At 52.4% G+C, this 14458-nt stretch overlaps 1 protein-coding gene across 1 annotated transcript in view; it reads right to left on the bottom strand.

Annotated features, from left to right (window-relative positions):
- Window positions 1-8724, bottom strand: part of LOC116234157 (discoidin domain-containing receptor 2-like) — a 52200-nt gene extending 43476 nt beyond the window's left edge. Inside the window, exon 1 of the mRNA XM_090121347.1 lies at window positions 8629-8724. The gene's annotated coding sequence lies outside the window, so the exon portion shown is untranslated. The remainder of the gene's footprint in view (window positions 1-8628) is intronic.
- Window positions 8725-14458: the final 5734 nt, after the last annotated feature.

Genomic DNA, 14458 nt, shown 5'->3' with positions numbered 1-14458 from the left:
AGCAATGGGACGTGTCCTGCAAGCGCTGCTGCATCTGCAATAGCCCGTGCAAACACGAGGAAACCACCTCACACAGGACTCAGTAGAAACAGCACTTGGATCAGCTCATATTTCCCATGCTAGCGCTGAAAAGACAGAAGGATTCAGACCCATTACACACTATTAGCCCTATTGGGACATTTCCTAACAGTTCACTGAAATGTTTTGAAACCTGCAGGATGAGGTAATCCAAACCTAAACCCACACTTAGGGTGGTGCAGTAGGTGCAGCTCAAGGAAAAGCAAACAAAAGCTGATCCGGCACAGCACCCTGAGCCCTGCCCATGCATTTTCAAGTCTCAACCAGACACAGCCATGGCTGAGACAATCACATGCTGGAGATGGTCCCACCTCGAGCAGGAGGTTGGGCTGAAGACCTCCAGATGCCCTCTCCAACCAGGGCTCCCACATTTCTGTGATAGAGACAGAGATGATGCAGAATTGTTGCCAATACTTGCAGGAAAAACTCACATTGAGTTTCTCCGAAGAGATCTTTGCAGGTTGTGCTAAAGCTTGGTTGATGGGGACGACACAAGGGCTATTTGTGTGCTGGCAGGGATACTGGCACACCAGTTTCCGTGCTGTGATGCACTGCAGAGGTCTCAGGCAGGGTCAGCACACTGCGTCAGCCTGTCCTTAGAGGAATTAGCACCCTCCATAAGAGATTTCTTCTTGGCAATTAACTTCAGCTATGTACTCAAACACAAAAGCTTACAAGACTTCCAAGCGAAAAGCCAGGCAGCCAGCAGCTCTCAAGAAGCTTGCAGCAATTTTGAAAGAAATCCTTTCCCACTCAGTTCGTGCTCTGGGGACGTCTCAGAAGTACTGCTGCTATTCATTGTCCTTCCAGCATTGGGATGAGGTCAAAAAACGCCACTGCTAATCACAGAGAATCAGTCCTCGGGTGAAGGAGCACGTCTGCACGAGGCCCTGCCTGCACTGTTCCAAAACATGGAAGAAAACAGAAGATTGCTGCTAGCTGTACAGATAGATGGCATCAAAGTGATGGGAAGAGGAGGGATATTTGAATGATGTTCATCACAGTCCAGAGAAACGTAAAACACACGCTCTCCAGAACAAAGTGCATGGGATGAGCTTACAGCATTGGGACCCACATCCAGCAGAGCAGCTTGCTGCATGGCTGGCGCTGCTGCTGCTCTCTCCCACAGCTGAATCACAGCACACATGGCCAACACCTCATCCCAAACAATAACATGGCACTGCAGGCTCACACCACACATATTCTCACACGCACCCCCAGCTCAGCCCCACTACAAACAAAGAAATGAAAGCAGCATTCCTGAAAGCTCACGTTACCATGCATGGAAATGTGACAGCTTGTCAGGAACTGGGGAACAGCCCTGAGCTCACTGGAAGGCACTCACTACAGGCTGACATTTAGAGAATGTCTATACTCCAGCTATTTCTGCTACAGTTTGTGTGTGTGTGTGTGTGTGTAAACAAACAAGCTCAAGTGAAATAACACAGCAACAATACAGATGGATGATGAAACCTGAAGTTTGGTGAGTTTAACTCTCAGTAAGAAGCAACACAAAGGACTGCAACCACTACCAAACAATACTGGCAGCAGAACGTGCCCAGGTTCCCATCCTTCAAGCAAAAAGAAAGCTGAAAAGCCATTGTGCTCTGTGAGCTCTGTCTCTGTATTCGCAATCTCCTGCAGCTCTCCATTACTGATGGGTGGGATGTTTTTTGCACCTTAAATGCTATTCCCAGAGAAACTCAACTAGCTTTTCATTTTCACTGCGTCAATTCATCTGGTTGGAAGAAAATACCCCACCCTATTCTTCTGCCTTCCAAATTGCAGCTGGCAGGCTCGGAACGTACGACAATCCTGGGGAAGGAGCACAACGGTTGACTTCATCCCTCCCTCTCCTTGTCTTCTCACCCTCTCCTCCATCCCCCATGGTACGAAGCCACCACCACCACCCTGTCATCCCCTGACAGCAATGGACTCATTTCAGGTTCACCCAACACCTGGAGCTCTGTGCTGCACAGCATTACTGTCAGATTTGGGCACGGTACCCAAGCATCAAGAGAGGAAAGTCAGCTCAGGTCAGGAGAGCATCATCTGCGCCAGGAGCTCGTCCAGGCAAACACCCAGAGAGCTGCTGCACGAGGAGCAGACAGGCCCAAGTCCAAATTCTGGTACAACTCCACCCAGTTTAATGCATTGCTCACGCATTCTGTGAGCATTAGCTCTGAGAGGGCTGCAGCTTTAGGAGCTCCACAGACACAACAAGGTGTAGGCAGCGCTGCTCAGGGCAGAGACCATCACCTCCAGCCAGCCCCAGGAGAGCAGCCAGCCTGGGCACCAACCTGCAGGATCCCATTTGGGAGCAACACGTGGGCAGATCCCAGGTTTAGGACTGAAAGTTTCCCTGCATAGGTGTAATGCTATAATGGGATGATAACAGCGGGGTGGCAAAGTCTTTGACTACAGCAAATGAGAATGAGCCCAAATGCAGCAGCTGCAGATGCAAAAATGAAGGAAAAGAGCTTCTTACCTTTGGAAGGCCTCAGGTAGGCAGGGATCTGCAGCCAGAGATGTCCTCACCTCCACCAACCCTTAAATGAGGTCTGGGAAAGGATGGATCCTGGCTCCACTCCTTCCAGTCATTCAGGTGCACTGCATGCAGCTGAGCTCCCCTGGGTTGGCCCTGCCTTCCCACCAGGTGCTCAATCTCTGCTTCAGGCCCTGACTCAGCATTTCTGCTACAATAGCCTAACTCCCCTTTTTCCTTTTTAGAACAAAAGTGGCTCCCCTCATCTCCTATTTCCATCACCAACATCAGTAACACCCTCCCAAAAATCAAAGGGTTTTGTATAAGTAATTCCTTGATTTGGAAGAAGAAGTCATGTCAGGCCCAGAGAGGCCCTGGGATCAGAAGGGTGCCTTCCCACCTTGCCTGAGAGAACAGCTTGTCCTTAAAGCTGCCGCCATCCAAACTCAGCTTATTCCCATCTGCTGGCAGCACACACCCACCATCACCCTACAACAGCTTTGCAGAAGTCACAACATTCTTCAACTATGGCTGTGATGATTTTGGAAGAAAAGGCTTTTCTATGAAGGACACCTTCAGCCCAGCTGCCGTCAAGAGAAATGGAAAACAGCATCCCTTCTGCGAGGGCCAGAGATCTGTGGGATCCTCCGCAGCAGAACGCTGCCATCAAGTTTTCACTGTTGAGTAAGTTCTGATGCATTAGCAGTAAAAATACCATCAATCCTACACAAATTCCTTTGCCGATGCCAGCAGAAAAGCGTCTGTGGAATTAAGGCAGATGAGAGCCTTCCCTTGCTTGGGCTTATCCCAGCACCACACGCACTAAAGAGAGAAACAGAGCTAAGGAAAGATGAAATACTTCCTTGCTCTCTCCTGCTGCTGTCTGAGCAACAGGACCCGGCGCTCAAGAGCATCCCTTGGCGTGCTGTGTATTCAGAAAGCTCTTTTTGGAGCACAGAGCTGCCCTGAGATGGATGCTTTCACAGTCTCTGGTGTTTTGTATGTGCCATGAGGACGCTGGGCATGTGACTTGTGTGTTAAAACTTTCTGGCTCGCCAGTCTAAGTTCAGATTCTTTCCCTGCAAAACACACTGCATGATCTCATCTGCAAGCAATCAGCCTGAGAAATCAGCTTGTTAAAGGAAGCTTCTAGGAAAGCAGAGATGTCTCGAGAGAATTTGGGGGGCCTACACAGTTCTAACCAGTTTGTTAAACCCCAGCTGCTCTTCTCCCCACTGGGGTCACACAACCAGGCAGCCATTTTTCCTCCCACACAACTGCAGGCAGTGAGACAGCCTGCCAGCACCTAACTGCAGCATCACATTCTGCTGCTCTGCAGGATGCACTCATGGATCTGTGCAAACTCTCATTTTAAGCAAGCACTGGTAGAGCACAAAAGAAACCTCAGAGCTGCAAGTTGAACATCATCCGGAAAAGAAAGAAAACTATTAAAGAGGGAATAGCAGTAACATGGATGTGTTTTCTGTGCTTCTGGACCTGCACATGAGCATCTCCCCACAGTTATCACACAAATCCTCGCAAGGAAAAGAGGAGTTCTGCAGAGAAGTGAGAGAACAACAAGGTCTCTAGAAAGCAGACTTCACCCTGAAGCTGTTTAAAGTGATGCAGAACAACTCTACCTACACTTGCAATGAAGCTCCAGGAACATCCATGAACTCCACGCTCCTCCCTGTGCCACATCCCCACGAGGTTTTTGTTTTGGTGAAGCCCTTGGAGGGGGGAAGGTGAGAAGTACAACAAGTGGGAGAAGCAGCACAGCAGCTGATTCCCACCTTTCACTCCTGGTTGGTCCCTGCTGGGCCAGCTGCACTGTGTTCCTGAAGCAGCACTGCAGCGGCACCACATCAGCACCACAGAGCACAAACTCAGAGCTGCAGTCTGACTTCCATCACTTCCACCACTGCTGTCCCACCCTGCATCAGCTGCTCCCAGCAGCAGCCCCCAGGCAGCCCTTTCCATGCTGCCCTTCGTTGGCCATTAGGACTTTGGAAGGTTTTCTTTTAAATTCTTGGATAGAAGTCACTCTCCAGTGTTCAACAGAGCATACAGGAAGGGGAAAAAAAAGTCAGCTTGTCTCTAGCAAGAGATCATGAGGAATCCTTGGCTCTGCTCAGTGCAGGATTATTCCAAGGGAAGTGATTATTCACTACTTCCAGCACCTATTTGCCGTTCAACTTGCAAAAGTAACTGTTACGAAACAAGCAGAAGGAAGCAAAGATTAGAGTGGAAAGGCAACATGCATTCACTACCATAAATGCAAGGCATCAAGGTAAGCACACTGGGCTCTCTCTCCATTTATCTTCACCAAAGCTACTTGCTATCTCCCAGCAGGATTACACTTCAACCACGAGAACCACCCTGATCCTAACCCACATGAGAACCACTGAGGCTTTGCTCTGCACAGTGCAGGAGGGCAGAGCCACAGTGCAACCCTTTGGTCAGTGATGGCACCTTTGGCTCCAAGTGTGACTCAATCTTATACAGATTTGAAGGACTGCCCTAAAGAAGCTTTTTGCCCTGTGGTTTCTAAAAAGACCCATAGCTCTGTTTGAGTGCAAACGTTCTGGTTACATAAAGCATCACGAGAGAAAAAGCTTCCTTCAAGCTTTCTATGCCTCGGCCAAGTTCCTAAATTTATAGGATTAAGAGCAAACACCACCCCAAACATCCATCAACCACTAAAGGCAAAGTACATCGCTCAGGTGGAGCACAGATGCCCAGGTCCCTGCAAAACCACCTCTCTGTCAACTCAAGGCAGGAGAGGGGAAGAGGAGACAACCACAAGCTCAGCTGCTATATCCCACGGTGCAGCTTCTCAAGCAAATCAGAAGGGAAAGAAGAAAATGCGACTTTTCAGCTCCAGTTCTGACTCCTTTTGAGAAATCAGTTTATAGCCATTAAAAGAAACACAGTAAGAGCAACCACGCAGTAACTGGGAACCTGCAGAAACAGCTGGAGCTTATGAGCAGCACAGGACATGTTTGGCAAGCACATACAGAGAGCCCAAGGGGATGGCAGAACACTTGGAGAAGAGAACAAAGCAGCCAGTTCCACCTCAGGGCTCACACAGAACCTGAGCTGATCCTGCTGGTGTGTGCAGCCTCAGTGCTGCTGAGCATTAAGTGCTTTAAGTCAGATCTTTTGCATCATTCTTGCCTCTTCCTGGGTACCCAAGTCTCTCCTCCCATGCCCCTCACTGCTCTGCTCTCAGAGCGGCTCAGAGCATCCACGGTGAGAGCTTCTGAGCACAGTGTGGCTCAGCTGCACCATTCCCTGAGCACATCCCCAGACACGCAGCTCTCTGCACTGCTTTCCCACCTGAAGGAGCTCAAGGCTCCAAATGCTTCCTGAGCGCTTCAACCACTACCAAGTTACTCGAGGAGGAGGAAAGCAGCAGGCGGTGCAGAGCTGCAGGAGCAGAGATCACCCCGCCAGGCCCCATTTCACCCATGAATTCCAGGTGAGAGCTGCCCATCTCCGGGAAGCCAAGAGACTTTCTGCCATTCCCTCCACAGCGGTTGTTGAGGAGCGGAGGACACAAACAGCCACTTACTACAATCCAAGGAACAACCCGAACCTCACCTGCCAGCCCCACACTTGGAGCATCCTGCTCTCAGCACAGATCGCAGCTCTCAATCACGCCCTGTTCTGGCTCTTTTTGGATCTCTCTCTCACCACAAACCTGTGCTTGAAGCTTCCCCATGGCCAGGGCTACAGACCAAGTGCAGGGCAGGAAGAACAACGCACAGGAGCATCGCTGCTGGTCCTGCAGAGCTGCCCTTCCTGCATTACACACACATCAGCCCCGTGGGCAGAACTGCTCTGTTGGTCAGAACTTTTTCCTCTCTTTTTCCAACAGATTCCGTTAAAAGGGAAGAGCTCAGCATTTGACACTGAAGCATTTCAAAGCATTGTATTCTTCAGCCTCAGAGAAATACAGGAAGCAGTGAAAACAAACCTCTTGGTACAACACACTTTTCCCTTTCTGGGCCCTCCAGCAAAGGGCCCAGAATTTTCTTTCCCTTTCCCTTCAGGTTTAAAGGATTCCAATGCAGAAGCCAACACGCTGCAGCCACAGGCACTCCTGTTTTATCCGGACCCACAGTGTCCCCCCCAGGCTGGAGGGGCTCAGATCTGCCAGGGGAATAAAGGCTGGGCACGGAGTTATGGGCAGCCAATGCAGCAAACTCACACCGAGCATCAGACAGTGGGAGCCAAACAAAAGGAGAGCTTTCCCACAGAAAACTACTGCAAGAAAAAGGAAAAGGGAGAAAAGGAGAGAGAGGAAAGAGAGAGGGGGAAAAAAGAGAGAAAAGAGAGAGGGGGAAAAAAGAGAGAAAAGAGAGAGGGGGAAAAAAGAGAGAAAAGAGAGAGGGGGAAAAAAGAGAGAAAAGAGAGAGGGGGAAAAAAGAGAGAAAAGAGAGAGGGGGAAAAAGAGAGAAAAGAGAGAGGGGGAAAAAAGAGAGAAAAGAGAGAGGGGGAAAAAAGAGAGAAAAGAGAGAGGGGGAAAAAAGAGAGAAAAGAGAGAGGGGGAAAAAAGAGAGAAAAGAGAGAGGGGGAAAAAAGAGAGAAAAGAGAGAGGGGGAAAAAAGAGAGAAAAGAGAGAGGGGGAAAAAAGAGAGAAAAGAGAGAGGGGGAAAAAAGAGAGAAAAGAGAGAGGGGGAAAAAAGAGAGAAAAGAGAGAGGGGGAAAAAAGAGAGAAAAGAGAGAGGGGGAAAAAAGAGAGAAAAGAGAGAGGGGGAAAAAAGAGAGAAAAGAGAGAGGGGGAAAAAAGAGAGAAAAGAGAGAGGGGGAAAAAAGAGAGAAAAGAGAGAGGGGGAAAAAAGAGAGAAAAGAGAGAGGGGGAAAAAAGAGAGAAAAGAGAGAGGGGGAAAAAAGAGAGAAAAGAGAGAGGGGGAAAAAAGAGAGAAAAGAGAGAGGGGGAAAAAAGAGAGAAAAGAGAGAGGGGGAAAAAAGAGAGAAAAGAGAGAGGGGGAAAAAAGAGAGAAAAGAGAGAGGGGGAAAAAAGAGAGAAAAGAGAGAGGGGGAAAAAAGAGAGAAAAGAGAGAGGGGGAAAAAAGAGAGAAAAGAGAGAGGGGGAAAAAAGAGAGAAAAGAGAGAGGGGGAAAAAAGAGAGAAAAGAGAGAGGGGGAAAAAAGAGAGAAAAGAGAGAGGGGGAAAAAAGAGAGAAAAGAGAGAGGGGGAAAAAAGAGAGAAAAGAGAGAGGGGGAAAAAAGAGAGAAAGAGAGAGGGGGAAAAAAGAGAGAAAGAGAGAGGGGGAAAAAAGAGAGAAAGAGAGAGGGGGAAAAAAGAGAGAAAGAGAGAGGGGGAAAAAAGAGAGAAAGAGAGAGGGGGAAAAAAGAGAGAAAGAGAGAGGGGGAAAAAAGAGAGAAAGAGGGGGAAAAAAGAGAGAAAGAGGGGGAAAAAAGAGAGAAAGAGGGGGAAAAAAGAGAGAAAGAGGGGGAAAAAAGAGAGAAAGAGGGGGAAAAAAGAGAGAAAGAGGGGGAAAAAAGAGAGAAAGAGGGGGAAAAAAGAGAGAAAGAGGGGGAAAAAAGAGAGAAAGAGGGGGAAAAAAGAGAGAAAGAGGGGGAAAAAAAGAGAGAAAGAGGGGGAAAAAAAGAGAGAAAGAGGGGGAAGAAAGAGAGAAAGAGGGGGAAAAAAAGAGAGAAAGAGGGGGAAAAAAAGAGAGAAAGAGGGGGAAAAAAAGAGAGAAAGAGGGGGAAAAACTGGAATCCTCTTTCCTAAAAAGAAGCAAAACAAAAAGTTAAAGAAAAGGAAGAAGCACGCTAACGAAACCACCACCCCGCAGCACCTCGGTGAGCAAAAAGCAGCTCAGGGAGGTGAGGGTTAACAACACCCCCCGCACGGCACCCGGGACCCTCCGAGCTCCCACGGCCCGCCAACGGCCCGCGGCGGAACCGGCCCCGCACCCCGCCCTGCAGCGCCGGGACGGGACGGGAGGGGCGGAGCGGCCGCCCCGGGCAGCGCCTCCCCCGGTGGTGGCGGTGCGGGGTGGGGCCGAGCGCGGCGGCGGCGGCGGCGGCGGCGGCGGCGGCGGCGCTTACCTGAGAGCCGAAGCGGCAGCGGCGGGCGGGCGGACGCGCTGCATCACGGCCCCTGCCGGGCCGGGCGGGCGGGGGCGGCGGCCTCGCAGCTCTTAAAGCGACAGCTGCCGGCCGGCGGGGGATCCCGGCCGAGGTGCCGTGCGGCCCTGCCGTGTGTCTGTGCGGCCCCTGTGCCTCGGGGTCCTGCTGTCCGGGTGACGCTCGGAGCCGCGTCCTCGGGGCCGTGGCTGTGCTGCCATCCGATGAGACGTGGACGGGTTGGAGAGTTGGGCGGGGAGAAATCGAGTGAAATAGAAGAAGGGCAATGTGGAGTCTGGAAGACTCACAGACTGGAAGGAGCGGTCCTTGAGAGCAGCCCTGTGGAGAAGGACCTGGGGGTCCTGATGGATGAAAAACTCAACATGAGCCAGCAGTGTGCTCTTGTGGCTCTAAGGCAAATGGGATCCTGGGCTCCATCAGCAGAAGGGTGGCTATCAGGGACAGGGAGGTGATTGTTCCCCTCTACTCTGCTCTTGTGAGGCCCCATCTGCAGTACTGTGTCCAGGTCTGGAGCCCCCAGTACAAGAAAGACAGGAGCTGTTGGAGAGGGTGCAGAGGAGCCACAAAGATGATCAGGGGGCTGCAGCACCTCCCCTATGAAGACAGGCTGAGGAAGCTGGGCTTGTTCAGCCTGGAGAAAAGAAGGCTGTGGGGTGACCTCATTGCAGCCTTTCAGTACCTAAAGGGAGCCTACAGACAGGAGGGGAATCAACTCTTTGAAAGGGGAGATAACAGCAGGACAAGGGGAAATGGTTTGAAGTTGAGGGAGGGGAGATTGAGGTTGGATGTCAGGGGGAAGTTCTTGACAGAGAGAGTGGTGAGGTGCTGGAACAGCTGCCCGGAGAGGCTGTGGATGCCCCGTCCATCCCTGGAGGTGTTCAAGGCCAGGTTGGATGGGGCCCTGGGCAGCCTGGGCTGGTATGAAATGTGGAGGTTGGTGGCCCTGCATGTGGCAGGGGGTTGGAGCTTCGTGATCCTTGAGGTCCCTTCCAACCCTGGCCATTCTGTGATTCTGTGATTCTTGTATCTGGGCAAGGAGAGCCCCAGGTACCAGCATAGGCTGGGGGCTGAGCTGCTGGAGAGCAGCGTGGGGGAAATGGAGCTGGGGATGCTGGCAGAAGGACGACCTGGAGCCAGCACTGTGCCCTTGTGGCCAAGAAGGCCAACGGCATCCTGGATGTGTTGGAAGGGAGAGAGAGGTTCTCCTCCCCCTCTACTCTGCCCTGGTGAGAGCGTTTCTGGAATATCGTGTCCAAATCTGGGCCCCTCAGTTCAAGAAGGACAGGGAATTTATTGAGAGAGCCCAGCGCAGAGCCGCAGAGATGGCTAAGGGAGGGGAGCATCTCCCTGACAAAGAAAGGCTCCCTGGTGCCCCGTGTATCACAGGGCCCGGCTGTGTCCTCGTGCTGCACCTCACAGCCCTGCCTTGTCCCACGTTACTGCAGGTACCCCATGTCCTCACACCCTCACACGTACCTCAGAGCCCCTCCATGTTCCTTCTGACCCAAATCAGTCTGTGATTCTATGGCCGCTGCTCCGCAACCAACGCTACCTCTGCTCACCTCTGCATCCCCAGCTGCTGTCAGCACCAACCCCTGCTGCCCCCACAGCCTCCTTCCTCAGCCAGGTTTGAAGGAAACACTGCGCGAGGGTCAGCACCCCAAATTCCATCTCACGTAAAGCACTGTCACTATTTTTGTGCTGAGGGAACACGTCCTTCCATCCGTTCCCAAACCCTTCGCTGCAGGTTGGCTCTTTAATGCAAGCAGAGGCACGGACCCAGAGGTGTCTTCACCAGGTTGTCCGTTGCTTTTCTGATTATTCGTCACTTCCCTTTACTTTTGTCCTCTCTCACAGTCGTATTTGCAGCAGATTCGTCAGGTTCCCCTGCTCATCACAGCACGCAGTGCTGTGCTGAGGCCGTGCAACCCAGCTACAGAAAGGCGTGTTAATATTTTCTCCACTGTGCTCCTGAGACATCATCAGTCTGACAGGCTGGATTAGAGCGAGCCAGAGGGTGAATAATGTGTCTAATGAAAGCAGCTGTGTTTATAATTCCTGTGGCACGCCTCTGCATGCACCAGCATTGCTACCCCTTGTGCCCCAGCCTTGGGCAGAATGAAAAAGCTGCCACGCAGCTCCTCTTAGTGCCAGAGAGTGTGTCCCTGCTAGCATTCTCCACTGGGAAAAAACACTGAGCCGCTGGGGGATGAGCCGCTGTGCCCACTCAGGTTGGGCATGGGGGCAGGGGCACACCGGGGGTTGGGGACACGGGGCAGGCAAAGCCCTCTTGGAGCATTTTTGGAGTGCTGTGTCTCACAGTGTGCCTGGTCCCACAGGATGTATCTGTAGCACTAAAATAAATGCTGCTGGGCATGGGAACGTTATCATGCATAATGTCAGACTGGGTTGGGATAGCACATGTACCACACTCCCAGGCAAGGCCACAGGGCAGGAATGTCCCAGGAGCTGCCCCCAGTGCACATCTGAATGCAGTTTGCTTTAAAGGCCAACAGATTTTACCAGCAGGGATGCATGCTGGAGCAAAGGTCCCCGTGCCAGTGGGACTGGGGATGTCCAGGGCAGCAGGAGGAGAGCTGAGGTGGCTCAAAGAGCCCTGGGAAAGGAGAGGGTTTGGAGGAAGGAGGGGTAGAAGAAGGACTGGAAATGTTGTGTGGACCAAGAAGGCCACAGAGCTGGGCTGCAGGGGGCTCTCCTGCAAAAAAAAAGCAGCTCCCAGGAGTCGCAAGCCCTGCACAAGGCTAGGAATGCAAACACAGGACTGTGTCCTGGCATGCCCCACATCCAGAGCCTGCCTGGATGCGCTGCTCTGAGACTGCGCACAGCCACGTCATCCCTCCACAGTACCACACACTCCCCTGCAGTCCATCCTGCAGGCTGTCCCACCCCCTGCAAACTCAGCTGGAGCTGGTGCTTGTAGCTCTAAACAGCCACGGTGGTGTGCACGCCTGGGAGCTGCTACAGCAGGGCTGTGCAGCAGGGATGTGCACTCCTGTGCACTCCTTCAACCCTCGGCCAGGATGGGCCCTGTCCTTATCACAGATGGATCTGGGGGTCACGACGTGGGATGCTAGGCTTTGCACAGCAGACCAAGCATGTAACATTCTGGTTGTATTTAGCTCATTCAAGTCACCAGCCCTGCAGTGAATTTACGGTGTTTGGCTGCTGATGGTTGGCCTGGAAGTTGGCTGAAGGCGGCCTCTGTTACATCTGCATTGCCACACATCCCAGCTCACCCACCCCTGGCGATGGGGACGTCGTATTGAAGAGCTCCCTGTCTCCATTTTGCTGGGTCACACCCCACGCACACATTCGGATTCCCACCAAGCCAGCTGTCACAGGGCACTGAACGCATCCTCAGCATCTCCTGCGGCTGCACTTCGGTATCCGCGTGTCCGGCACGCAGCGGGGCGCTGCCTTGGGAATGCTGCTGAGGTTCTGTCTCTGCTGCCCTCTCGTGAGGGCTCACCGCGTTTACACCGAGCTCTGCAAGCTCTGCACCCCACCCCCACCACTGCTGAACCACCTTTTCATTTTCAGCAGCCGTTAGAATGGCAGGATTTTGCAAAACTCCACACTCGGTCGTTCGCTGTGATCGCACATCTTCCCCTCCTCCGTGTCCCAAAGGATGAGGGGCTGATCCCAGCCCACCCTCACTGACACCGTGCCCCACTGCCCCCCACCCCACACAGCTCCCTGGCTGCACACCAACTGATGGCTCATTTTTTGCAGTACAAATGAAGGAACTGAATCCTGTCGGTGATTCAGCTGTTTTGTTTTGAGGTAAGCAGGTCTCCCTGTAGTTGCTGTGAGCTGCAGCATGCTTATCTCCTCTGTTTTGGTGTTTCGGCCTGCAGTGCCCCTCTGGGCTTTTCCACACCTCTTCTGCAATGCTGTGTGTGCAATCCAGCTTCCTTCCACTCCTGGGTCACGTGCGGTCATTACAAAAACATTTGAATTCTGTTCTTATCAGAGCTTAAGGAACCAGTTGCTGTTGGTTTCTGAGACAGGTGAGTCACACCAGCTGTCTGTCATGGAAATCAGACGAATTAAATCCCAAGCAATTGGAGGAAGTTGACCAAGGAGTTGGTGGACTTTCCGTGCCTGGGGAAATCCATCTGGATACAGCCTTGTGCTAAGCAGCAAAACATGGAAGCTGTTCAGCAGGCTGGGATTTGGGGATGGAGGCCCCAAGGGGCAAAGCTGGGGCTGCAAAGCCATACTGTGGCCTTTCGGGACTGACCCTCATAAGAGAAGCCCTGACATGCAATACATGTATGGCAGGAGCACGGACCATGGCTTGGGGAAGGTGTCCAGGGGACCTCTCCCTATGCCTGGGCTCCAGGACAGGCTTGCAGAGTGCATGGCTGGGGAAACCCAGCCTTTATTTACTCAGACTTGGAGGTGTATAATTAAGGAAGCTGTACCCTAGCCCCAGGGGATGAGTGATAACCCAGGAGACACAGAACCATATCCACTGAAAGTCCTGGGCTTGGTATTTCCAGCAAGGAGCCACTGGAATCTCTCTGCAGTGGGCCCTATAGCTGGACAGGGAGCAGGTCCTGAGCCTGATGCCTTTATTCCTAATGCAAGGACCCTGTCCATGTCTGGGAGGCAGCAGCCCCACCCTGAGCTGCACCCTGCTGTGCAGAGCCAGATGCCTTTACATTCACAGGTCACGATGCCCTGGACCAGCCTGTGATCCCATCTTTCACACTTCAGAGCCGCAAAGCATTCTACATTCCCATAATAAACGTGGAAACAGTGGAAGTTATAAAGGCCCTCTGGTGACCTCTGGCTCAACTTCCCCTTCTAACAGCTCTTTCCCATCACCTCCCTTGGTTTGCTTTTGTGATGGCCTCGCTCTCTCCCAAGCCATCTCACCCCGGTGCTGCAGCTCTTGTGACCCAGGCCCGTGAACTTCTCTCCCTCTGCTGGCACCAGCAAGTCTGTGCCTCAGCACCACTGTGGCTCCAACCCCCCTCCCACCCTTCCCCCACCTCCTCCTTTCTTGCTGGTTGGGTGATTTTATTTCCCCAGGACAACCAGCAGATCTGGGCACACAACAGGACAGCAAACCTTAGCTCAGGAGTTTCGGTTGATGCACACTGTGGAAGTCTGATCCCAGCAGCTTTATTCCTACAGAGGAGAAAAAAAGGTCACATTTTGTGCTCTCGTAGCTCCAAGAGCTGAGCTGTGATCTGTGAGAACTGACAGCACACTACAGCATGCAAACAGAGGCACAGAAGGGGGTTACACAGCAGGCACAGGAAGGTTAGTGCAGTACAAACCCGACGCAGGGCTGTGCCCACAGCCTTCTGTTACAGTTCATGGCAACGCGATCCCAAATCCCAAATCACAAAATCAATGACGGCATATCCCGAGTTGGAAGGGAACCATAAAGATCATTGAGTCCAACTCCCAGCTTGGATCAGCATTGAAATGTGCACAGTCCTCACTGCAGCCCTGGGCTGTCTTCAGTGCCTCCCTGGCCACCAGCAGCCCCGTGTCACCATCCAGAGTCCTCGTGTCCCCTCGGAGGAGTGCAGCAGTTCACAGTGCGGCTGGCAGCGCTGCAGCAGCGATGGGCAGGAGCAGGAGCAGGCCAGCTCCTCACTGCAGCTCAGTGCTCTGCATGGGATAAACCAGCCAGGCACTGCCTGCAGAAGGCGTGCAGCTGTCTCCCAGCTTGTCGTGGCACATCTGTGGTTTTCACGGGAGGTTGGTGCCCGTAAGCTGATGAGAGAATGATTGCCGGGGCTTCTGGAGC

This window comes from Phasianus colchicus, chromosome 19 (genome assembly GCF_987193195.1).
Source record: "Phasianus colchicus chromosome 19, bPhaCol1.hap1.1, whole genome shotgun sequence".
In the NCBI taxonomy this organism is placed as follows: domain Eukaryota; kingdom Metazoa; phylum Chordata; class Aves; order Galliformes; family Phasianidae; genus Phasianus; species Phasianus colchicus.
This window is presented reverse-complemented; position numbering and strand designations above follow the sequence as displayed.